The sequence below is a fragment of the Miniopterus natalensis genome, chromosome 11, assembly GCF_054644295.1.
Source record: "Miniopterus natalensis isolate mMinNat1 chromosome 11, mMinNat1.hap1, whole genome shotgun sequence".
NCBI classification, from domain to species: Eukaryota; Metazoa; Chordata; class Mammalia; order Chiroptera; family Miniopteridae; genus Miniopterus; species Miniopterus natalensis.
Window position 1 is genome coordinate 18,978,334 of NC_142091.1, and position 21,817 is coordinate 19,000,150.

At 37.7% G+C, this 21,817-nt stretch overlaps 1 pseudogene; it reads right to left on the minus strand.

The window, feature by feature from the left end:
- Positions 1-5,656: 5,656 nt before the first annotated feature.
- LOC107532343 (PAT complex subunit CCDC47-like) lies at positions 5,657-11,941 on the minus strand (annotated as a pseudogene).
- Between the last annotated feature and the right edge of the window lie 9,876 nt (positions 11,942-21,817).

Here is a 21,817-nt window from a genome sequence, read left to right on the forward strand (position 1 = left end):
CTCCAGTGTGTATGTAAATGTATAAGAAAAAGACTGAAAGGCTATACACAAAAATAGGGGAAATGGAAATTTCTTGGTGATAGAATTACCAGGAGTTTTAATTTTTTCTTCATTTTCTGTTTCTGTAATACAATGAGTATTACTTTTGTTAATTTTAAAAAGTAAATAAAGGTTATGTAAGGAAGCATACTTTCTTTGCTAACTATACACATTCTTTCAGTGAAGGAAGAGGGGCCAACCTTCAAATAGGAGTTTTCAATTGGACCCAGTGTAGCACAGCTTTCTCCCTAACCTGTTCCACCCACATTGCCCGTGGTGGTCAGCATACAGTGGCCACATTATACAGAAGGGACACTCATTCATTCATTCATTCATTCATTCATTCATTCATTCATCCATTCATTCAGGAAATACTTATTGAGGCCCTTCTGTGGCTTAGGAACTTGGGATATAAGGATAAGCAGATTCTTGAAGGCTAACTTGTATTTTTTAAACTAAGAATTTAATTATCTAGCCCAAAACACTCTCTTTAGAGACAGAGAAACTAAATCCCAAAGATTTGCCCAAGATTGAATGAATAGTAAATAACATATCGAGAACTGAATTCAGAAATTCACTTTCTAATCCAGTACTTTTTCTGGTCACTTAAGCCTCTCGTTTTGTATAACTCTCATCTGTACAACTATAGATTCTCAAAGTAAAAAGAAATCTTCTGGCTTGTATCTCCTACAATATCTTTAGTTAGTAGCCCTAAATTGCTTTACTTTGTCACATAGAATTTGTAGTTAATGAAAGCTTTATACCTATGAATCTTTAACTCTGTATGTCATTGTTAAGCTATTTTGTCCTCAAATTATACATTTGCTTTATTTTAACCTCACAAAATGAAAGCCAATTAAAACCTCTCCCCCTCCCCCAAATCTATATCAAATTGCTGCCCCTTACTTTTAGGGAGCGGCCTTTCAGCTAGTCAGTAATTTATCTACCTAGTAAATTTACATTATGCATGAAGATTATTATGTAGATTTTGTCAGCTGCTGAAATACTACGCTACCTGTAGTTTACCAAATGCATTTCTCCTTTACATACTGCTCTCTCCACCCTGAAAATCCTCACCTCTTCACTCGCCCTTTAAAACCCCAACATCCTCTCTTTCTGTCTATAGCTTTGGTCATGTCACATTGTATTATTCTGAGCCTCTCGAAACCGGAGATGTCATCTTTTATCTTCCTGGTGTGCTTAGTTCAGTGCGAGACCCGTCACGAGCTCAGATATATCCTTTCTGATAGGATAAAGATGTGAATAGCATACACAGATACATTGCCTGACCCTGTTGCAAAGCAAAGAAAGGTTCGCTTGGAATGAATTGTTCTGAACTGGTTCCTTGTCATCACCATTTCTTTATTATTCATTGATCTGGTATCTATTTCTCCTGGGCTAAGGTAAAAGTCTCCAGAAGCCCATTTATTTCTGACATTGCAGATTGTGCTTTGGTTATTGAGTGTATATGCTCTTGAGAATTTTGGTTCCAGATAATTAGATTTGCTTAAGAGCAGCAGTGTGATGTGAAATGATTGGCGCACCGGGCATTGAAGAGGTGATTCTAATGCAAATGTAGCCACTGAATTGCCACTGATTTGACCTTAGCCATTTATCATTCCTCATCTGTAAAGTAAAAGCATTGGATTCATTCATGAAGGTCTCGTTTCCCCTCCAGGGTTCTCCTGTGCTCTCAGAACACCGAGACCTGATCTTAGGTCTCCGTGAAACTGAAACATTGGACTTGACTTTAAAGGTCGGTACTCAACACAGTGTGGGAGTTAGCTCTGTAGTCCCCTTTTTTCTTGAATTTGTTCAGGTTCTACTTGAATATTTTCTACAGTTTGATCTTACTCCCACAAAAAGCATCTCGTTCTGTATGAAACAACTCTCATTGCAACTTTTTCCTGACATTGACCCTAGAGGTATTTATTTCTCTGTAGCTTCTATGGAATGCTTCTGGTTTTGCCCTATGGAGTGGAATTCCTTTTTTTCACATGACATACCTCCAGATATTTGAAGACAATAATAATACCCTGACCATGAGTCTCTTAGTCTCCAGGTTTAAAAAATATATCGTTTATTTAACAATTTCTCATATGACCAAACTGTTCCTTATTCCTACTGTAGCCTGATTGCATGTTTGCACCTCAGTGGCTTTGCACATGCCGCTGTCTGCCAGCAGTACCCTTCCCCCCTTTCCCCATGCGCTGACTGACACATTTCCCAAGGCCCAAGTTAAGCCCTTTCCTCTTCTAGCCATATCCTGTGCTCTCCTCTATGCTCTGAGCTTTACAGATGCTTTATACATACTTCTTACTACAGTGACTTTTGTACTGCATTTTAAGCTCTCTTGAGCATATCTGTGTGCTCGGTGACTGCAGGGACCTTAACTGACTTGTTCACTTCCTGGAACATGATGGGCTTGCATGAGTGGGTGAGTGAGGGAACGAATGAATGAATCTATTTCCTGACATCTAATATGGGTTACAGTATAAAGTAGGTGCTCAAGAAGTGTTTATAGAAGAATAGATGAATTCATGGATGAACAAATGAACACACAATTGCTTTGGTGTACTTTAAATCCTCTTAAAATATTGAACCTAGAAAGAAACATAAAACTCCAGATGTTATAACAACCAGTATAGAGTGTAGAGGATTGGTTACTCACCTTATTCTTGAAATGACCTTCTTTTAATTTCAGATTCACATTCACATTAACAGAGAATAGAAAAACTAAGTTAGGACCTAAGTAATTTTGTTTGCCTCTGGCCTACTCTTAGCTCTCTGAGACATTTTTTTGTTTTTCACTTTTGTTCTTCTTCCCGACTTTCATGCTTGTCATGTAAAACATGCTCGCCTCTTTTGTCTTCATTATAACTATTCTGCTTATGGTGTGGTAGCTTCATTTTTAAGGTCTATCTAATACTCATGAAATATCTTTCCTTAACATAATAAAGTTAGTTACCTGTTAGACTTAAAGTGATTATTTAGAAACCCTCTGTAATGTTTTAAAGTGATATGAGCTTTTTTAAAAAAAAAACAACTATAATTTAATGCAGTCCCAGTATAAATTTATGTGCAATTTGCTCATAACTACTTAGGATGTTATTTCCTCCAGTTATGCAAATACAAATGCCTTCCGTACCTTCCACCTCTTATCTCTATAAGCAAATGCCTATAGATACAGGTGGTGGACACTGAGTAGATCAGGATATAGGTGAAGCAGAAATATAGAGTATAGATTTGAGTGTGGGGATAATGGAAAAATGCAAAATGAAATGACACCAACTATTGCTATAAGTGCCATGAGCTGTCTATCTCTTCAGTTCCCAAAAGGGCATGAAAAAAAAGCCAGTAGGGCTAAGAGAAAACAAGCAAATTGTTCAGACTTTTTGTATATGCAGATATACAGAATGGAAAAAAACAAAACAAGAAATACTTCAGAAGTATAAACAATCCTTATTGCATTACTTTATTGGAAAATTATATATTCTCTACAACTCAGTTTCCAGAGAGTAATTAAATGGAAAGAATGACAAGTAGGAAGACAAGACTACAATGAGCCAGATTCTAGCAATGACGCAGCCTTCAACTTAAAATGCAAATTTAGAAAATTACTCAACTATTTAAAAAATAGAGATGGTCAAGAAAATCCCCATGCTATCTAAAAGTAGATGGGAGATAGCAGAACTCAGTATTTCAATCTATAACTACTTCTTTCAAATATTAAACTTTATAGTGGATGAGAGAAATATGTCAGGGGAATTTGTACATCCAATTTGTGGGTTGGTCTGACCCTTCCAAAAGTCAGGCTAAAGAAGACCAGTTCACTATAAACTAGAAAATCTGTCCATTAATGACTGAGAGTCCACTGTTCTCTTTGCCTTCTCATAACCCTTGTTTATTAGCTGTAGAAAGAGCTCTGGATTAGAAGCCAGATGATTTGCCTGGATGATTTCCAGGGTTTGTCATAAGGTCCTAATAAGATAAGGCATGGCAAAGCATGTCATAGAATCTAAAATGCTATTCAGTACTTTCAAATGGTATAAACAACATCAATACTGCAGTGATTAACTATGTGAAGTGAGTAACTGGGAATTCATAGAATTCTAAACTTATTAGACTTAATTGGAAACTAGTCTAATGAATATGTCACCCTTAAAATTTCTACAACTATGATTCACACATTGCTGACCATTTAATGAACTTTTAAAGCCAATTGGTGGTTTAAACCTATTCAGTCGATGAAGAAACAACTTGCTGGGTATATATGTGGGGAAACCAGCTTTCCAGGAAGACATTCTTGCCGTTAGAGGGAAACTTGTAATTACTAAACAAGGATGGAATCAGCATTTAAGTCATTAATTTTTGCTTAATAAATTCAGGAAAAGATCAGAGATGTTTAAAATTATTAATATTATCTGAAGGAGTCACCAGAAAACTCCATTGCAAAAAAAATATGTTGATTTTTCTGAACTGCTGGAAAGTTGAAGTAATAGAAGCTATCATTGCTACACCCACTTGACTTGTTACTGATAGATCTGGTATATTACCATAAATGCAAGATTACAGAAGATACATTTTTTGCTGTTATTGACCCTCACCCAATGATATTTTTCCACTGATTTTTAGAGAGAGTGGAAGGGAGGGAGGGAGAGAGAGACATCAGTGTGAGAGAGACACATCGATTGGTTGGCTTCTGTGTCCCGAATGGGGGCAGGAATCGAACCTGCAACCCAGGTATGTGTCTGTGATGAGGAATCAAACCCATGACCCTTTGGTGCTCAGGCTGATGCTCTAACCACTGAACCACACTGGCCAGTGCAGTAGATACATTTCTGCATTAGGTCACTAGTTTATTCTGATAGTCCTGACTTATTAAATCCGTAAGTGGGGTTCTTCTGATACTACTCTCTCTGCTTCCTCTGTTCCACGTTAGTTGACTTCTCATTCTCTTAGACTGAGATTTGTTTCTCATCAATACTAATAATTTAAAAGTATATGCATAAGGCACATATATGTGAAGTTTGTATTGAACACTCAATGGGAATTTCCTAATTGTAACTCTTAAAATTTACATTTCAACTGTTTGAATTTACTGTTCATGGAAAATAAAATCTATTTTCTTACTTTTAAAAAAACAAACACTAAGCAATATTTATTATGCAATTCCAATAGTTATTTGTAGAATCTTGGTTTAGTGTCATTTTTTTATAGCCATTTCAGCTACCTAGTTTTAAACAAAAAGCAACAATCCAATTATATATCTATAAACTCATTATGTGTCTTGAAATACCACAACACTAGAAGCACTCATATTCATGTTATAATTTTTAAAGTATTTTAAAACTACAGAGTTCATATATCATTCCTTTCATAAAATAATCAAAATAATTTGATTATCTGGAATAAAATTACCGAAACAGAGTCCTTCCAATGTATCTACATATGACGTCTAAAACTTCAAGCAAAAAGCAGAACAGATGATAAAATAGGAGTTCTCAGTCACTGGGAGTGTTTAAACTTGAAGATGAGAAATGTACTGGTATTTTTTGTGTTTCCTGTGAATTTAGAGCTCACATGTGGCATCAGGACCCAGATGTCTGGGGTGACTTTACATGGCTTTCACCTCAGTTTGTTTCATTTTCATTTGCTGCTTTTCCAGTTTCTCTTGCTCAGGCCTCAGGGCAGCTTCCCCCAGTCTGTGGTGTTTCTCAGGATCTTCCTCACTTGCGATTTGCTTTTTCTTGGCTCCTTTCCTCTCCTCACCCCGAGACGGTGCCACTTCTTGTCTTTGCACATGTGTCAGCTTCCAGAAGTTCCCTTCAACCTGAGCTCTGTTCTTATCTGTTTGCCTTCTCTGTTGAGTCGGAACTTTTTGGTTTTGTCAATAGAAGAAATCACCGTGTTCATCAAAGGTGGCAAAGCCTCCATATCCTTTGGGTAAATGTCACCTGAGTCAGGCACATTAAATGTAAACAGTAGTGTCCTCTTAGTGTCAGGTAGCTTTAAAGGCTGACCTTCCTCTTGCATAATTTTTGGACACAAGAACTGGTCTGAAAAAATGATCGGCTTTAGTCTCATCAGCTCCTGGCAGTCCGTGCTTGGCTCCAGACTTAGGTTTGTCACTACAAAACTCACTCCTTCTCTTTCTGCAGTCTCACCAAGGCTTCCAAGTGCCAACAGCGCACACACAGGTTGTCCTGTTCTCATCATTCGTGGTTACTTTTATTTGCACTCCATCACTCACGGGCCTTACCATCCGCGCCAGGACATTCAGTAAGTTCTGTCTCTTGAGGAGCCTGAGCTGGACAAGCAGCCCTCCCCTCACCACGCACTAGACCAGGACACCCCAGGTTATAGATACACTCGTTCTCCTGGTTCAGTTTTCCTGTGCTTGATGCTTCTACTAAGATCAAGTTGCTCCCCGCAAGCTCTCTGTTAGTGTTAAACCCCAGTCCCAAGCAAGGCAACTGTTTTTATTCCTCCCAGTGATGTAGGGAAGCAGACCGGTCATCATCAAAATTTCTAGATAATTTAACTCTCCCAACTGTCCTGGAGGTGTGCAGAAACATCAACAATTGTTATTGGGTCTTTCTTTTTTCTAGAAGTAACTATTTGTCTTCCTAACCTTCAAATTCTTCATCATTGTAAGGCTCACTCTCAGTATCTCCCTCCTGGGTATCTGCATCTTCAAAATCTCCTTGGTTTTCATCCCACCCTCCCAACTCCACAGGGGTCTCATCTTCATCATCTTCAATGGTAATCGCCCACTGAGGAGGTTCAGGAACACCCTCTTCTGCGACATCCTCAAATCCAGCAAAGTCATCATCATACTCTACTATATCTTCCTCAGCCTCGAAACATGCAACTTGGCTTCAGAGATACTCCTGAACGCCAAATGGCCGACCCAACGTGGAAAGCTTTCATTGCACCTATGTTCGGGCTAGAAATGGGCCCAGTGCTCCTGCAGCCACCACCCCACCCCGCCTGACTCTCAGCCTGGCCACCACCTGCGTGGTCACCGCAGTTTTACTGCCCCCAATGCCTCTAGGACACAGCTGTGTCAGGTAGCTCAGTCAGCCAAATCACTCTTCACGTGGCCTCCGCCATCTGTTCAGGGCAATTTTCCTAAAACAAACTTCTCTGATGCAAAAAACCCCCAGAAAGTATTGAAAATGACCAAATGAAATCAATCTTTGATTTAAAATTCCTAGTTTTAGAGGGTCATGGGCTATTGGGATATGGTGGAAAGAGTTCCTACTTCACAGTGTTCTTACCGGATTAAAGGAATTAATGCACGTTAGTGCTGGGAATAATAATGTCTGATAGATGATATGTGCTCAATAAATGTTTGCTATTTTCTTCTGATTATTATTTAAATAAACCCAGGGGTATTCAGTGAGGAAATGTTTTGTCTGCCTAACAGTAGAAATTCTTCTTCTTTCTATATGGAAATTTATTTCCCCTTTATGTTTCTATATCCTATTGTCCTTGCTCTCTCCTCCTTTCTTTATGATTTTTATTGTTGAAAAACGAAAGCTGTGCTTTGGTAACCCCAAAATAGCAGCTCAATTCAACCTGGCCACTTAGGAGACAAAATAGAGTGCTGTGCTTTTGCTAATACTGTTTTCCTCTTGTCTCTAACAATGCAAATTCTATCTGTTCAGGCTCCAAATCATGCTCTTTTCCTAGATCAATCCAGAGCACATTAAGTTTCATTAAAATCACCTAATACTGTCTATAGCATACATTTATTGTTTCCTATGTGTATGTTTTATATGTTTTCTCTAAGGCAATGATTGAGGCTCCTTAATGGCTTAGACCTCACTCAGTCAATCGCCCCATCTCCCCTCCCCATGGCCATCAAGTATCTACTGTAGGCTTATACACATAATAGATTCTCCTTAGGAAACGCTTGATGAGTAGGACCACCTTATCTATTTCAAATGGCTGTTTCGATATCATGTAATTATAACCTAATTATATCAGGGGGAAAAAGGCTCTCTTCTCTAATAATTTATTCTACCATCCAAATTATGCTCTTGTTGTCAGCAAGTTTGTCTTAGAAATGATCCTAATTCATTCCTTTTGCAGTTAATGTTACCATCTGGATAAAATGAAAGGAGGAAATGTGATGATGATCATGGTTAATTATTATGATTTTTAAAAAGTTATTTCATAGAGATTTTTAAAGGAATTTACATTTTTTGTGTGCAAGGAGTTTTAAGACTTTGGAGTCTGTGATTGAAGAAGCATGTTCCCAGGTAAGTCCTAGATATTTGAAAGTTGAGAATTGTTGTTTTGCTTCTTAATGTGTTAGGAAGTGAATTTCTATTTTGCATTTCTTGTTAAACTTTGCATTACGTGATTTTTAAGCTATTTGGCTAGGCTATCACTTGGCTTAATAACACAGCTTTTTCTGAAAGCTGGAAACTTCTGTGTGTGTGTGTGTGTGTATGTGTGACACGTGTGTGTGTGTACACAAACACACAATTTTATCTTGCCATAGCCTGCTGATAGTCCTGTAGTGCTAAACTTGAATGAAACCCATCTGACATTATATCGTTAACTACAAGTTTGTCTATATCTGACACCCTCCACCTCCACTAGTTTCTCAAGCAAAGATGGGTGTCCATGTTACATAACAGGTTAGGTACCCAGTAAATTTTATTGTTATAAGCATCAAATATATTTTATATTGCTACTTAATACATATGAAGTATCATGTATTAAATATATATTCTTAACATGGGAAAGCATCTAAGCATAGATTTACTTACATTTCTTTGTATCTTTTGTCCTGGGTACACATAGGAGATGAATGTGAGTAAACCAGACTGTATTCAATAAGAATTTGGTTTTTGTTAATTATTCTGGGCAAATATTTAATTTATATTTTAAAGCAAAACAGGAAAAAAATAAAAGCCTTCATCCAGTCTTATTTCTGGAAGAATATCTCAGCAAGGCTGAACAAGTTTTTGTTTACAATCTTGGTTTCCATAGCTGGGTGAGCTTATATGTCAACCACAAATCTTTCATGACCAGGCGACACATTTTCTCTTGGTGTTTTCTTATTTCTGGCCAGAACATGAAGTTGGCCAAATTGTCCAAAACATTACATCCTAAACCACTCTAGATATAGCCAAGAAGCTGGATTTTCAAAACAGGGATGTGTGACTGGTAAATCTGCTAAGTGGAAAATTCCTTATTTTTCGGCAAATGATTTCTTTTTCTCTGATTAGAAGCATGTTTAGAGGGATAATGTTTTGGATGCATAAGTCATTACAAAGTAAGCCCCCATGTCCATTTATCTATAAGAGCATTCAACAGACAAATATCTCTTTTTCTTCAATTCTGTCTGAGATTAAGGAACTAGTACAGTTTACTCAACAGTGTACAAAAATCAATAAAAAGACATAAATCTGAGATTAAGAATTCAAGATCAAGTAAAGTGTCAGAGCATGTTGTATTCTAGGCTTGTGAATTAAAACACCATCCTATCCTTACACAGGTAGGCAAGTGTGGTCACCCTCAGACCAGCTAAATCATGGGGACACCAAGAGGTGTTCTGCCAGCCCTCCACTTTCTCTATATCCAGGTCCTGTCTTATTGTCATATTCAATTCATGCAAACTATCTCCAAGAACCTTCAGCACCTCTCATACTTGGAGGAGAGAAAGGAACTAGTATTTATTGAGCTCCTACTATGTGTACTTTATAAATATTATCTCATTCAAAATCCTTACCATTTTTGAGGTGGATTTTATAATCCTCAGTTGACATATGGGAAAATTTATACTCAAAAAGGCACATACATAACTGAGTGAACTAGTACTTAATACCAAGGTTTCTATTTTTAAGATTGACATGCTTATCACTATTTCAGGATCTAGTGAGAGAAATCAGTGAATCTTTGCTGAATGAATGGATTCCATGGATGACTTGGATCTTTGAAAACCAACCTAATTTCCTCCCTCCCCCCCTTCCTTCCTCCCTCCCCCCCTTCCTTCCTTCCTTCCTTCCTCCCTCCTCCCTCCCTCCCTCCCTCCCTCCCTCCCTCCCTCCCTCCCTCCCTCCCTCCCTCCCTTCCTTCCTTCCTTCCTTCCTTCCTTCCTTCCTTCCTTCCTTCCTTCCTTCCTTCCTTCCTTCCTTCCTTCTTTCCTTCTTTCCTTCTTTCTTACCTTCCTTCCTTTCCTCCCTCATTCCCTTCCTCCTTCCTTCCTTCCTTTCCCCATTTATTGGAATGGACTTGGGGAATCACCTCCCCTATGAATAGAAGTCACTTCCAAAATGTCCTTGACACAAAGTCCTCCAGCCCTTGTTGCCTTTTTCTGTGAATGGAAGATCATTAATTTGTGAGGCAGTCTGTTTTATTCTTCTGTGGTCCTTATTATTAGAAAGGCTTCCTTATACTGAGATGAAATATGCTTCCAGGTGGAAGGATGATATGGTATTATGTGAAAAGCACAGGTCTGGGGTTAGAAAACTAGAATTGGATCCCAGTGTTTTAGGCAAGACCCAACCTTTCTGAACCTCTTTCCTCACCTGTGAAACGGTGGTGATTGGTTGTACCTGCATTATAGCTCTCAGGGCCATAATGAGAACCAAGTTATAATGTATCAGACAGTTCTTGGCAAAGAATAAATCCCAACAGAAAAGTTAGTTGTTCCCATTTCACCCTCTGGGACTTCATAGAATAATTGTATTCATCGTTAAAGAAGACAATTACATGTTTCATAACATCTTCTTTTCTGTCAATGTTAGAGCTCCATTTCCTTACATATTTTTAAAAATATAAAGTGGATTGGTTTCATATAAACACCACTCCTGGTTGCCTCCTGTACAATCCTCTCTAATATGTCACACTGCCGAATAATTTTTGTGAGCACCAAATGTAGTATCATAACACTCCTTGGCTTGGATACACTGCTTTTATAATACAACATCAAATTACACAAGTGTTTTCATCCATTACATTTTACAGCTAAGCTATGTTGACTTTGTGTTTGACTAGGAGTCAGGTTCTTTTTAAATGAGCTGCTGTCAAGTTTTATCTTCCAGGTCCTGTATTTATGCGGTTGTATTTTTTAACCTAAATATAGATCACTGAATTTATTTATATTTAATTCATCTTGGCTTTACCCATCATTTCGCCATTGCGAATTATTAGACTTCTTATTTTTACCTACCAACATACAGCAATCTCTATTAAGTTTTATAAAGTGATAAACAAGTCCTTTCTGACTTTAGATATATTATTGGTAAAAATGTTGAGTAAGGTAAGGCTTGCAAAGAACACTGTGCCTTCTCATTAAACATTGTCCTCCAGTTACTCTCATAGTTACTGAACAGTTTATTGCAGTTATTGGTGATAGAACTGTTTTTCCTTTCATAGATTATGAGACCACAGCTTGGTCTTCTTGGTATCTCTAAGGTTTAACAGAGTAGCTGCTCAATAAGAGTTTATAATTGGAGAATGAATGGACAGTAATCTGTTAAGTAATATGCTTTGGGTATAGTCATTCAACTAGATAGCCACCCATCTACCTTGGCCAGCATCCAACTTACATTTTTGTTTTTTTAATTCATAAAAGTACTAGGAGAGAGTTGGCCGGATATATCCCAAAGCAATGGAAGTATTCCTTTCACCCACTGATTTAATAACCTTGTTATAGAAGGAAATTAGATCTGCTAATATGACATGATTCTGTGAACTCGTCCATGATTATTTATAGTTAACACCTATTTCTTTCCTCAGTATCCATATACCTTCTGTTTATTTTTTTCTAGACTTTTGCTTCATGATCTTCTTGCCTAATTACCATGTGTACCTACCTCCCCGTGGGATGTAGGTTCATGCGAATATTCTCTTCTCCAACACCTTCCTTGCTCCCCATGTTTGCTTCGTTCCCAACTCAATCAATCTCTTCGAGTTAAACAGTTTTCCTTAAATGCTCCTTTTTAGGCTCCTTTTTATCTTTAGTTCTCCTATTTTCATCCCTCTTCTTTCCTACCTGTTTTCTTCCCTTCTTTGGACCAAAGCTGAATAAAAACAGTGTGTTAAATAAAGTTTTGTGTCCCCAAATTTTATTTTTTATAAAAAGCTGAAAGAAACATATTTTCTCTCTGCCTAAACAAAACTAAAATATCTGCAACAAATACAACTGTGTTTTGTTTAAATTCTGTTGACAGGTGAGTGGGTCTGTGGTCCGCAGATGGAGAGCCTTTTCTTTCTGGGAGACTTACTGCATTTTGGGTGATCAGCAAAGATCCAGGGAACAAGCTTCTGAATAATAATGATTTGTGAGATTTTGTAAGGCTAGTTCTGTTTCCCTCAGAAGACTAAGAATATTCTGCTAAATCACGGTGAACTCTCTTATTCACCATCGACATTTAGCTCCTGAGTTACAGTTTAGGCTTTGTCATAAGAGAAGGCAGGTTTGCCTCTGGCTGGTTTTCTGGAAGTAGAGTTAAATGAGGCCATTGATCGGTACTCGTGTTTAGCTTAAGGAAATATCCTCTTGTTTACTGAAATTGGATACACAATCCTCTGCTATTTCCTGTATTTTGATAAACTAATATTTTCTGGGGTGGAAAATATGTGTCATTCTCTTAAAGGCTTAATGTGATTTTAATCTGAAAGCAATTAGTAGCTGCCTTTCTTTATATGTATTCGAACATTTTACCAATAGTCATCACAAGGAATCCCATGGGAACCATTAATAGTACATGACATTTTGATCCACATGCCAGCTTTTCGAAAAGTTTGTCCATGATGATAACATCTTTTCTATTCGACTTCTTTTGAGTACAGCTTTTTATTTTTCACTTAAGAAATATATGAATTCACACTTGGAATACTGGCTTACCCCATCTGGTAGTTGTCATATGACAGGATGTAATCTCCAAGTCTTCAATTAGTAGAATAAATACATGAATCAGAAAGTCCAGAAAGCAATGCAAAGGAAGTCTTAAAATGCAGTCCTGTAGGTTCTGCCTTGATCAGGAACTAAATTAACAAGTGATGTAGGGACTGCATCTACTATTAAGCACACACAATCTCAACTAGTACTGAATGACCATACCTCAGATGCTGTACTTCCCCTGGGCTACCTCTGAAGCTTTATTAATTTCATTTATTTATCTGTTTTTTCCTATTAGACTGTGTGCTTTTTGAGTGCCGGGTCTGTAAAAAGTATTTATAAGAGAACCAGAGTACCTGTGAGTCTAGTTTAAACAATGCCTGTAATGAACTGTGTAACTTTGAGAAACTAACCTTTTGATGTCACTGTAATAAGCTTTAGAAGAGGAATAACAGTGTCCTTTTTTGAAGTTATTGTACTTACCATAAAGATAAAATGAAATCATGTAGATGAAAATAATTAAAGTAATTTGAAATATAAAGAATTTATACAAAAGGAGAAACCATAAATAAAAAGACTTAAAAATTTGGCTATAAACATAATTAAAAGGTAAATGGCAAAACAGGCAAAAATACTGGTAAGCTATAAGACAGATAAAGTGTTGTTAAATACATAAAATATATACATAAACATATAAGAGCAAAAATACTATAAATATGGGAAACATTTAAAGTATCTTTTATAATAGTACCAAGAAATATGAAATACCTACAAAAAATGTAAAAAATATGTGCTGAAAACTACAAAACACAGATTAGAGAATAAACTACCTATAGAAATGGAGAGATATACTTAGTTTACAGATTGGAAGACAATTTTGTTAAGATGAATTTTCTCTCCAGGTTGAATTATAGATTCTTCAGTTCTAAATAAGATCCTAACATGCTATGTTATAGAAATCTACAAGTTGATTCTAAATTTTATGCGGAAAAGCAAAAACACTGGAAGAGTCAAAACAATTTTGAAAAAGAACCAAGTTGAAGAATTCCCACAACTTGATTTTAAGACATTATAAATTGAGCGTAATCAAAGTGATATGGTATTGGCAGAAGGATAAACTCAGAGATAAATGGAGAAATAAGGTACAGAAATAGATCTCACATGTATAGTTAATTGATTTTTTACAAAGGTACTAGGTCAGTTCAATGGAGAAAAGATTGACTATTTTTAAAAATGGTCTGAAATAATTGGACACCCAGATGCAAAAAAAAAAAAAAAAAGTGCCTCGACCCATTCCTTACACCACAGGCAAAAATAACTGAAAGGGGAATATAGACCTAAATGTGAAACCTAAAGTCATAACACTTCGGGAAGAAAACATAGGAGAAAATCTTTGCAACTTTGGGATAGGCAAATATTTCTTAGGGAAGACACAAAATGTATAAATCATAAAAGAAACAACTGATAAATTTGACCTAATGAAAATTAAAGACAAATTCTTTAAAAAGAAGAACGGAAAGATGAGCCATAGACTGGGGAAAAATATTCGCCAAACAAACATCTGAAAAAGAACTGGCTTGTAGAATATGTAAAGACATTCATAACTTAACCAAAAGAAAACAAACAACCTCATTTTAAAAACAGGGAAAACATTGAAACACTTTACCAAAGAAGATGTAAGAACAACAAACACTTGAAAAAACGTTCATCATCATTCATTAGAGAAGCGCAAATTAAAACTACAACGAGACACTACCACACACTTATTAGAAAGGCTAAAATGAAAAAGAGAAAAGAGGAAAGAAAAAGAAAACAAGCCTGATAATATCAAATACAGACAAGGCCAGGGAGCAAAGGGAACTCTCCTACTCAGCTGGAGCCCTGGTGGGAAGGCAAAGTGGAACAGCTGCTTTGGAAAACGGCTTGGCATTTCTTACAGAGTTCAATATGCATTCCTAGGTATTTAACCACAGGAAATGAAAACACGTGTCTACACAAAAATTTCGGTGTTGCTCGGTTCGTTGGGCATTGTCCGGTGCATGGAAAGGTTGCCAGTTTGATTCCGGGTCAGGGCACTTGCCCAGGTGTGGGCTTGGGATAGTGTAGGAGGCAGCCAATGATGTTCCGCTCTTACATTGATGTTTCTCTCTCTCTCTCCCTCTCCCTTCTTCTCTCTCTTAAAAAAATTTTTTATGTTAATGTTTATGGAGACTTTATTTTTTAATTTATAATCACCCAAAACTGGAAACAATCAAAACATCCATCAGTTGGTGTATGGGTAGAAAACTGTGGACATGCATAGAATGAAAACTACTCAGCAATAGAAAGGAAACAATTATTGATACATGGATAAACCTTAAATGCATCATGCTAAGTGAACAAAGCCAGATTCAAAAGGCTACATACCGCATGATTTCATTTATATGACATTGTGGACAAGGCAAGACTATAGGAATAGAAGACAAATCACTGGTTACAAGGGAGAAAGGTTGGGAGAGTAGGAAGCAGGAAGGAACTTCTTGAGGGTGATAAAATACTCTGTATTTTAACTGCAGTGATGGTTACCCTGGTGTATGCTTTTGTTAAAATCATAGAAAAAATGAAATTTTCACTTTTTCTAAATTAAATCTCAATTAACCAGGCTTTAAAATAAAATAAAATATTTTTTTAAAAGCAAATGACAGATTGGGCAAAAATAATTATTACATGTGAGATAGACAAAGGTTATTTACTATATAAAAACTTTTATAAATTTATAAATATCTAAAGCATTTAAAATAACAATTTACAGAAGAAAAAATACAAGTAACCAATCAACATAAAAAAAGTGAATTCAAACAATGTATTTTTACTGATCAAACTGACAGACTATAGAAGCATATAATAATTCATGACTGAGAGTGCAGAGAAAGACCAATGTTACACACTGCTGATGAAAGAATAAATTGGCACCTCCTTTGTACAGGTAATTTAGCAATATGTTTTCAGCCCTCATGTCAGGTTATGGGATTAACTAACGTCCTGTGGCACTGGGTAGTGGGGGCGTCACACCTTGCATTTGCACTTCTTGGCTGCAGTCCTGGTAAGTGGTGGCTAAGACAGGACAATGAAATTTGGAGCAATCTTGCAGCCTGGGGCATCTGGGAGTCTATAAAAGTGATGTAAAGCAAGTAGTCACCTTCCACGATTCTGTACAACTTGCTTTATTTTCTTTGCAGCACTTACCATTACCAGGAATTATTTTTTTCATGTATTTATTTGTTTATTCTGTCCCCTTTCTTTGTCTCCATGGAAGCAGGAACTTCATCTTATTACTGAATCCTCTGGGCCTGGAAGGGGGCCTGGATTATAGTGGGCACTCAGTAAGTATTCATTAAATAAATAAATAAATAAATAAATAAATAAATAAATAAATAAATAAAAATATGACATTAGCTGGAAAACACAGAAAAGAAATAAAGGTTGTGAGGAGAGAAAAACTGGGTAGGAGCATTATGGAAAATGGATTAAAATGAAAAAGATTTCCTAAAAATGACTGCTCTGCCACAAACTAGGCTCTTGTGATATTTTTTATATTTAAATGCAGCAAAGGCTCCATTAGCAAAAATGTAGTTGTAGGGGTTAAAATGCACACAACCAGCATTGTTTTTAATTTAATTTAATTTAATTTATTATTTATTTATTTAAAAATTTATCTTTATTTTTGGAAGTATTACAGATGTCCCCTTTTTTCCTCATTGACCCCTTTTACCCCGCACCCACCCCCCTTCCCCAGGCCTTCCCCACACTATTGTCTGTGTCCATGGGTTATGCATACATGCAGATAAGTGCTTTGGTTAATCTCTCCCCACCCACTCCCCCACCCCTGCCTTCTCTCTGAAATTCATCAGCCTATTCCATGCTTCATAAGTATCATATTTTCAAGGTTGGAAAAAAATCTTTAAAGTCCTTAGGTGACTTTCCCAATCATATCCCCAAATTTCAATTAAGACAAGCATGCCGGTGCCTGTTGGTTGGAATTCCCTTTTTTCTACCTCTTTGGGAAGGTCTAAAAACCTGTGATTAGTAATCAAGGTTCAAGGGAGAGAGCCAGAGGAGGGTGTGGCAAGAGCAATTTGAAAGGTATTTGAAATCTGTATGCCAGTCACTAGCTAGTATGTTCTTAGTTGTATCAGTGCCCTTAATCCCCTTTATGTTCACTTTGTCTGCATTTACCCATAAACTGCAAGTACACTTTTAGTTTCTTTTTATGTCTCAGTTTGACCCAGCTTCCTATAAATCAGCTTACGAAGGTGAAGGGTCAACTAACATTTCCGAACTCCTACTTATGCCAGACATTGCACTGAAAACTTTATATGGGTCACCTCATTTAATCCTCACAGTAACTCTAGGAGGGAGGTGGTATTGAATCCATTTAAGAGATGAGAAAAATTAAAGCACAGAAAAGTTAACTATCTTGCCTAAAATCAGGAAAGGTTCAAACCAGTTCTGCCAAAGTAACACCACACTTTTCTGTTGGGCTGGGGCCCTCTGTGGTCTTTATGCTGCACATATCTTCCTTTCTAAATGTTTTTCTGGGTAAACAGTTAAATTTAACAGTATTACTGTAGGTGTATCGCTTTTCACTCTTTTTGCTACTAGTTTTCCTCTGTGTGTGTGTTTTGTTTTTTGTTAATCCTCACTTGAGGATATTTTTTCCATAGATTTGTTTAGAGGGAGCGAAAGGGAGAGAGAGAGAAGAAACATCTATGTGAGAGAGACACATCTGTTGGTTGCTTCCCACATGCTCCCTGACCTGGGCGAGGAACAAACCTGCAACCCAGGTACATGACCTTGACTGGGAATGGAACCCAGGACCCTGCAGTCTGCAGGCTGATGCTCCAACCCCTGAGCCAAGCCGGCCAGGGGTACTGTTCCTCTTGAGTAAAGCCCTTCCACCTTTCTTTCATGTAGGTCTATACTTAGTCTTTTCCCTTCAAAGAGTAAAGTAATTTAGGCAGACTTTCAAAATGCCCGAAAAAACAGAATATAATAAGATTACTGAGAAGTTGTATAATCTAAAATGACATTTCTGACCAGCCTGACTCTTTCCCCAGGCGTGCGGGCCTGTGGGGTAGGTAGCAGTGGTTCTGTGTAACGTGAAAGGAGCAAGGAGGTGAGTGAAGAGGGAAACAGGGAAGCTACCTTAGGTAAACCAAAGGAAATTGCCCTCTCCCTCCCCTCCCCTAGGCCCAAGGGAACCCACTCATCTGACACTACTAAACCCTAGAAGAAGCTGGCCTGGGCCTAGGAGAGATGAATATTCCTGAATCCCACCTACAGACCCAGGGACTTCCAGATTGTGTTTACCTACGTTGATGCCTTCCTGTCTCCTCAATCATTAAATGCTGTCATTTTTACTTGTAAGGCTGGTATTGAATGTTTCATGTATCCATCCATCCATCCATCCATCCATCCATCCATCCATCCATCCATCCATCCATCCATCCATCCACCTATCCATTTTGTGTGTGTGTATTGTGTTAGAGCTTCTGTATGAGGTGCTGGGAATTCAGACATGATTAAGACATGGACCTTGTTTTTGCTTTCAAAGAGCTCACATTAAAGTTTAAAATACAAGCCAAATCCCATTACCTAAAAAATTAAGTTTCTACGCTCCAGTGTGGTGGCGCTCAGGCCCCTCCACGATCAGGAATCTAGGGCCTCTCCAGCCTCCTTTCCACACCTTGCTTCACTGCTGCCATGTTCACACCTGACTATTCTGTGACCGTCCACCTCGCCACCCTTGGCTCATACCCAAACTGTGCAGCGTCCCCTGCTGCTTTACCTCGTGACAACCCTGCTCATCCTCAGAAGCTCAGCTCAAATGCTCGCTCCTCCTTGAAGTCCCCTGCAACATCCACTCAGGATTAATCACTTTCCTTGCTTCGTTCTCACAGTACTTATGCCTCAAGAATAGGATTTACTTAGCCTGGGATAAAAGTTCATTATTTGTCATTGTTGCTCTACCATTAGACGATAGACACCTCTAGGCAGTAACTGATTCATGCATCTTCTATCCCCTCTACCACCTTACAGGCTGAGAGTCTGGTTAATCTCCTGTTGGCTGAGACTCTTCAGTGAAGAAAAAAGCATACACATATATGATATTCATATTGAATTATCTGATATTACCGCATGCAGTACTCTTTTTATTTAATAATACTTTCCCAATAATCGTATATTTTAAAAGTATAGGCAATTTCCCCTACCTCGTTTTTCTCCTGCCCCTTTTGGTTTGTAAATTTGTTCTCACCAAATGAATCCACTGACAGGGAAAGTTGGTCTGACTGCCATTATTGTTCTGAATGTGCCACATAGCATAGGAAAGGCAGACTCAGCTTGGATTCAAATCCTGACCTGTCGTGTGACCTGGAAACAGTTAAATTGTTTTCTCTGTGCCTCATTTCCTTAACTATGAAAAGAGTAGTTAATAAGGTTTATCTCATAGGATGATTGAAACAACAAACTGAAATACACTTGGAGCATGCAGAATAGTGCATGGAATATACTAAGCATTGTTAGCTCTAACATCACTTCCAAAAAATGCTGTGATAACATTTAGACTTTATAAGAGCACGAGGCAGAATAATGAAGATTTAGTAAATTGCTCTGAATATATTGTAACATTTCTTGGATTATGCCATTTGATTAGTGAATTATTTTTGGATTCATTTTCTCAATATATTGTCCTTTAAACGAAATGTTCACAAGAATCACAAAATAAAGTTTAAGACATTAAGCCATTAATTTTCAGGCTTATTAAAGAAAACTCACCTATATCCTATTTATCCCCCTTAGCCCGTGCCTCTCGCTTGGCTTTCTCAATACATCTGTGTGCTTAGCCATTTACCCTGGTGAGAAGTTCTTTACTTTCTTTGCTTAAATCTATATTCATCACCTTTTTATTTATTTTTTTACTCTTTATTGTTGAAAATATTACAGATGCCCCCCCCATTGGCCCCTTCTACCGCACACCCACTCCCTTTTAAACAACCTGTTCAAAGCTCCAAGGAGTGTTCTCCGATTTCACTTAACTGTGAAGGCCCACTAGCTAAGCTTTCTGCCAACGACCAATTCTGTATTTTTTTTCTTAAGTAATGATGAACTCTTTTCAGACTGGAAACTTAATTTTTAATCTCTTTTTGCAGCTTATATATCTGCTACCTAGAGAAATAGGTTTTGTTTCTTCAAAGATATTAGTCCTTAATTAGCCTGGAATGAATGCTGTGCTTTCATGGTTTCTGCTTTTCCTGCGCCCTGTTCCTCAGACCCTCACATAAAGGATGGTTGTTCCTACCGCCCAGGGAAAGATGCAAGTACAGGATGCTGAGGGCCCTGTGTGAGTCCCCCTGCTGTCATCACTAACAGAGAGACCACATGACCGACTTAGTCAATAGAGGGCCTTACATTGTGGAGCACTTGAGAGTTTACACGCTGCATTCACACAAAGAATCATTGATTTGCTGCGCGCCTCTGTAATATAGGCCAGGGTGGTATCATCTTAATTTTATAGAAATGGTGAGAAAACTCATCCCACCATTATGTGGGATGGCACATCAATTTTCTAGAGTCACTTAACTAGAGAATAGCAAAACAAAGGGTTTTTACTCCAGGTTCAATTTTTGTTTCTGTTACAGTGAAATTGTGATATGTTTTGGACAGAAAAATAGCCAGTCACTACAACTGATTGAAAGTTGCAGTATCGATTGTATTTTGCCTTTCAGGACATTCATTCAGCCAGATTTATCACATACTGACTATGGACCAAGCATTTTGCTAGGAGCTGGGGATATGAAATGGATATAATATAATTCTTGCCTTGCTGGCATTATCAGATAAGATAGACATGCCAACAAATAAAAACAGCAGTGTGATAATGTAAGTACTATGACAGAGAAATTAGCTAAGGAAACCCATATTTGAAAAGTAAGAAAAATGATTAGTTCTATAAATAAAATTGATTGAAGGAAACAATAGCTGAGGACGAGGGAGTGCAGTTCAAACAGCAGAAACTGCACATACACAGACAAGCAGGCAAGGTAAGGCCCCGCATTTTAACGGAATTACATGCCACTCAGGCCGGCGCGCCACAGGGGGCAGTAAGGGCTGGAGGTGAAGAAGCAGCAGAAACCAGGCCCTTGGGGAAGTTACTGTGTGGTATGTCATTAAAGAATTTGAAGCGAAACATCTAACCAGGTCGGGAGATGAATCTAAAGTCCCTAAGACAGAGGCCAGGGGAAGGTTATTGCAGTGATCTACAGGATGACTTGACCTATTTGATGCTGAGGATCTATGATCTATTCCAAGAACTATGAATTGGAAAGAAAAGTACCTTCTCTAAAATAAGAAAAACTGAAAAAATAAAAATTAATCTGCTTAATTAACATTTCTATAAAATGTACATTGTGTCCTTGTAATAAAGTATTTAATGTTACAGTGACAAAAATTTCATAGCTTTCAAAACAATTAATGGGGTAGGTTTTCTCACTCTGCACAGAATGCAACATTATTGCTGAGAAATCATCACCAACCAAAAGCCAAATAATTCCAAAAGGAAATGATAAAAAGACACACACCTCGTTCATGAAAAGAAAGACTACTTTATGGAGTTGTGGGTGCATCTTGATGTGTTTCATATGGTGTGGAATAGGACCCCTGAAAGAGTCACAAAGCCCAGGATTTCCAGGGTCTTAAACTGGGCCTAAGCTCCAGCGGAGGAGCGGAGGTAGGGCTGCTAGTGCAGGAAGACAAAGGGGTTTGTCGGTGTGTTGTTACTGGTTGAAGAAAGTTTGTTCGGGCAAGAAAAAAGCAGACCAGGCATGTTTATCTGCACTAGTAGAAGTTCTGCCACTGGCTGGCAGTGATCTT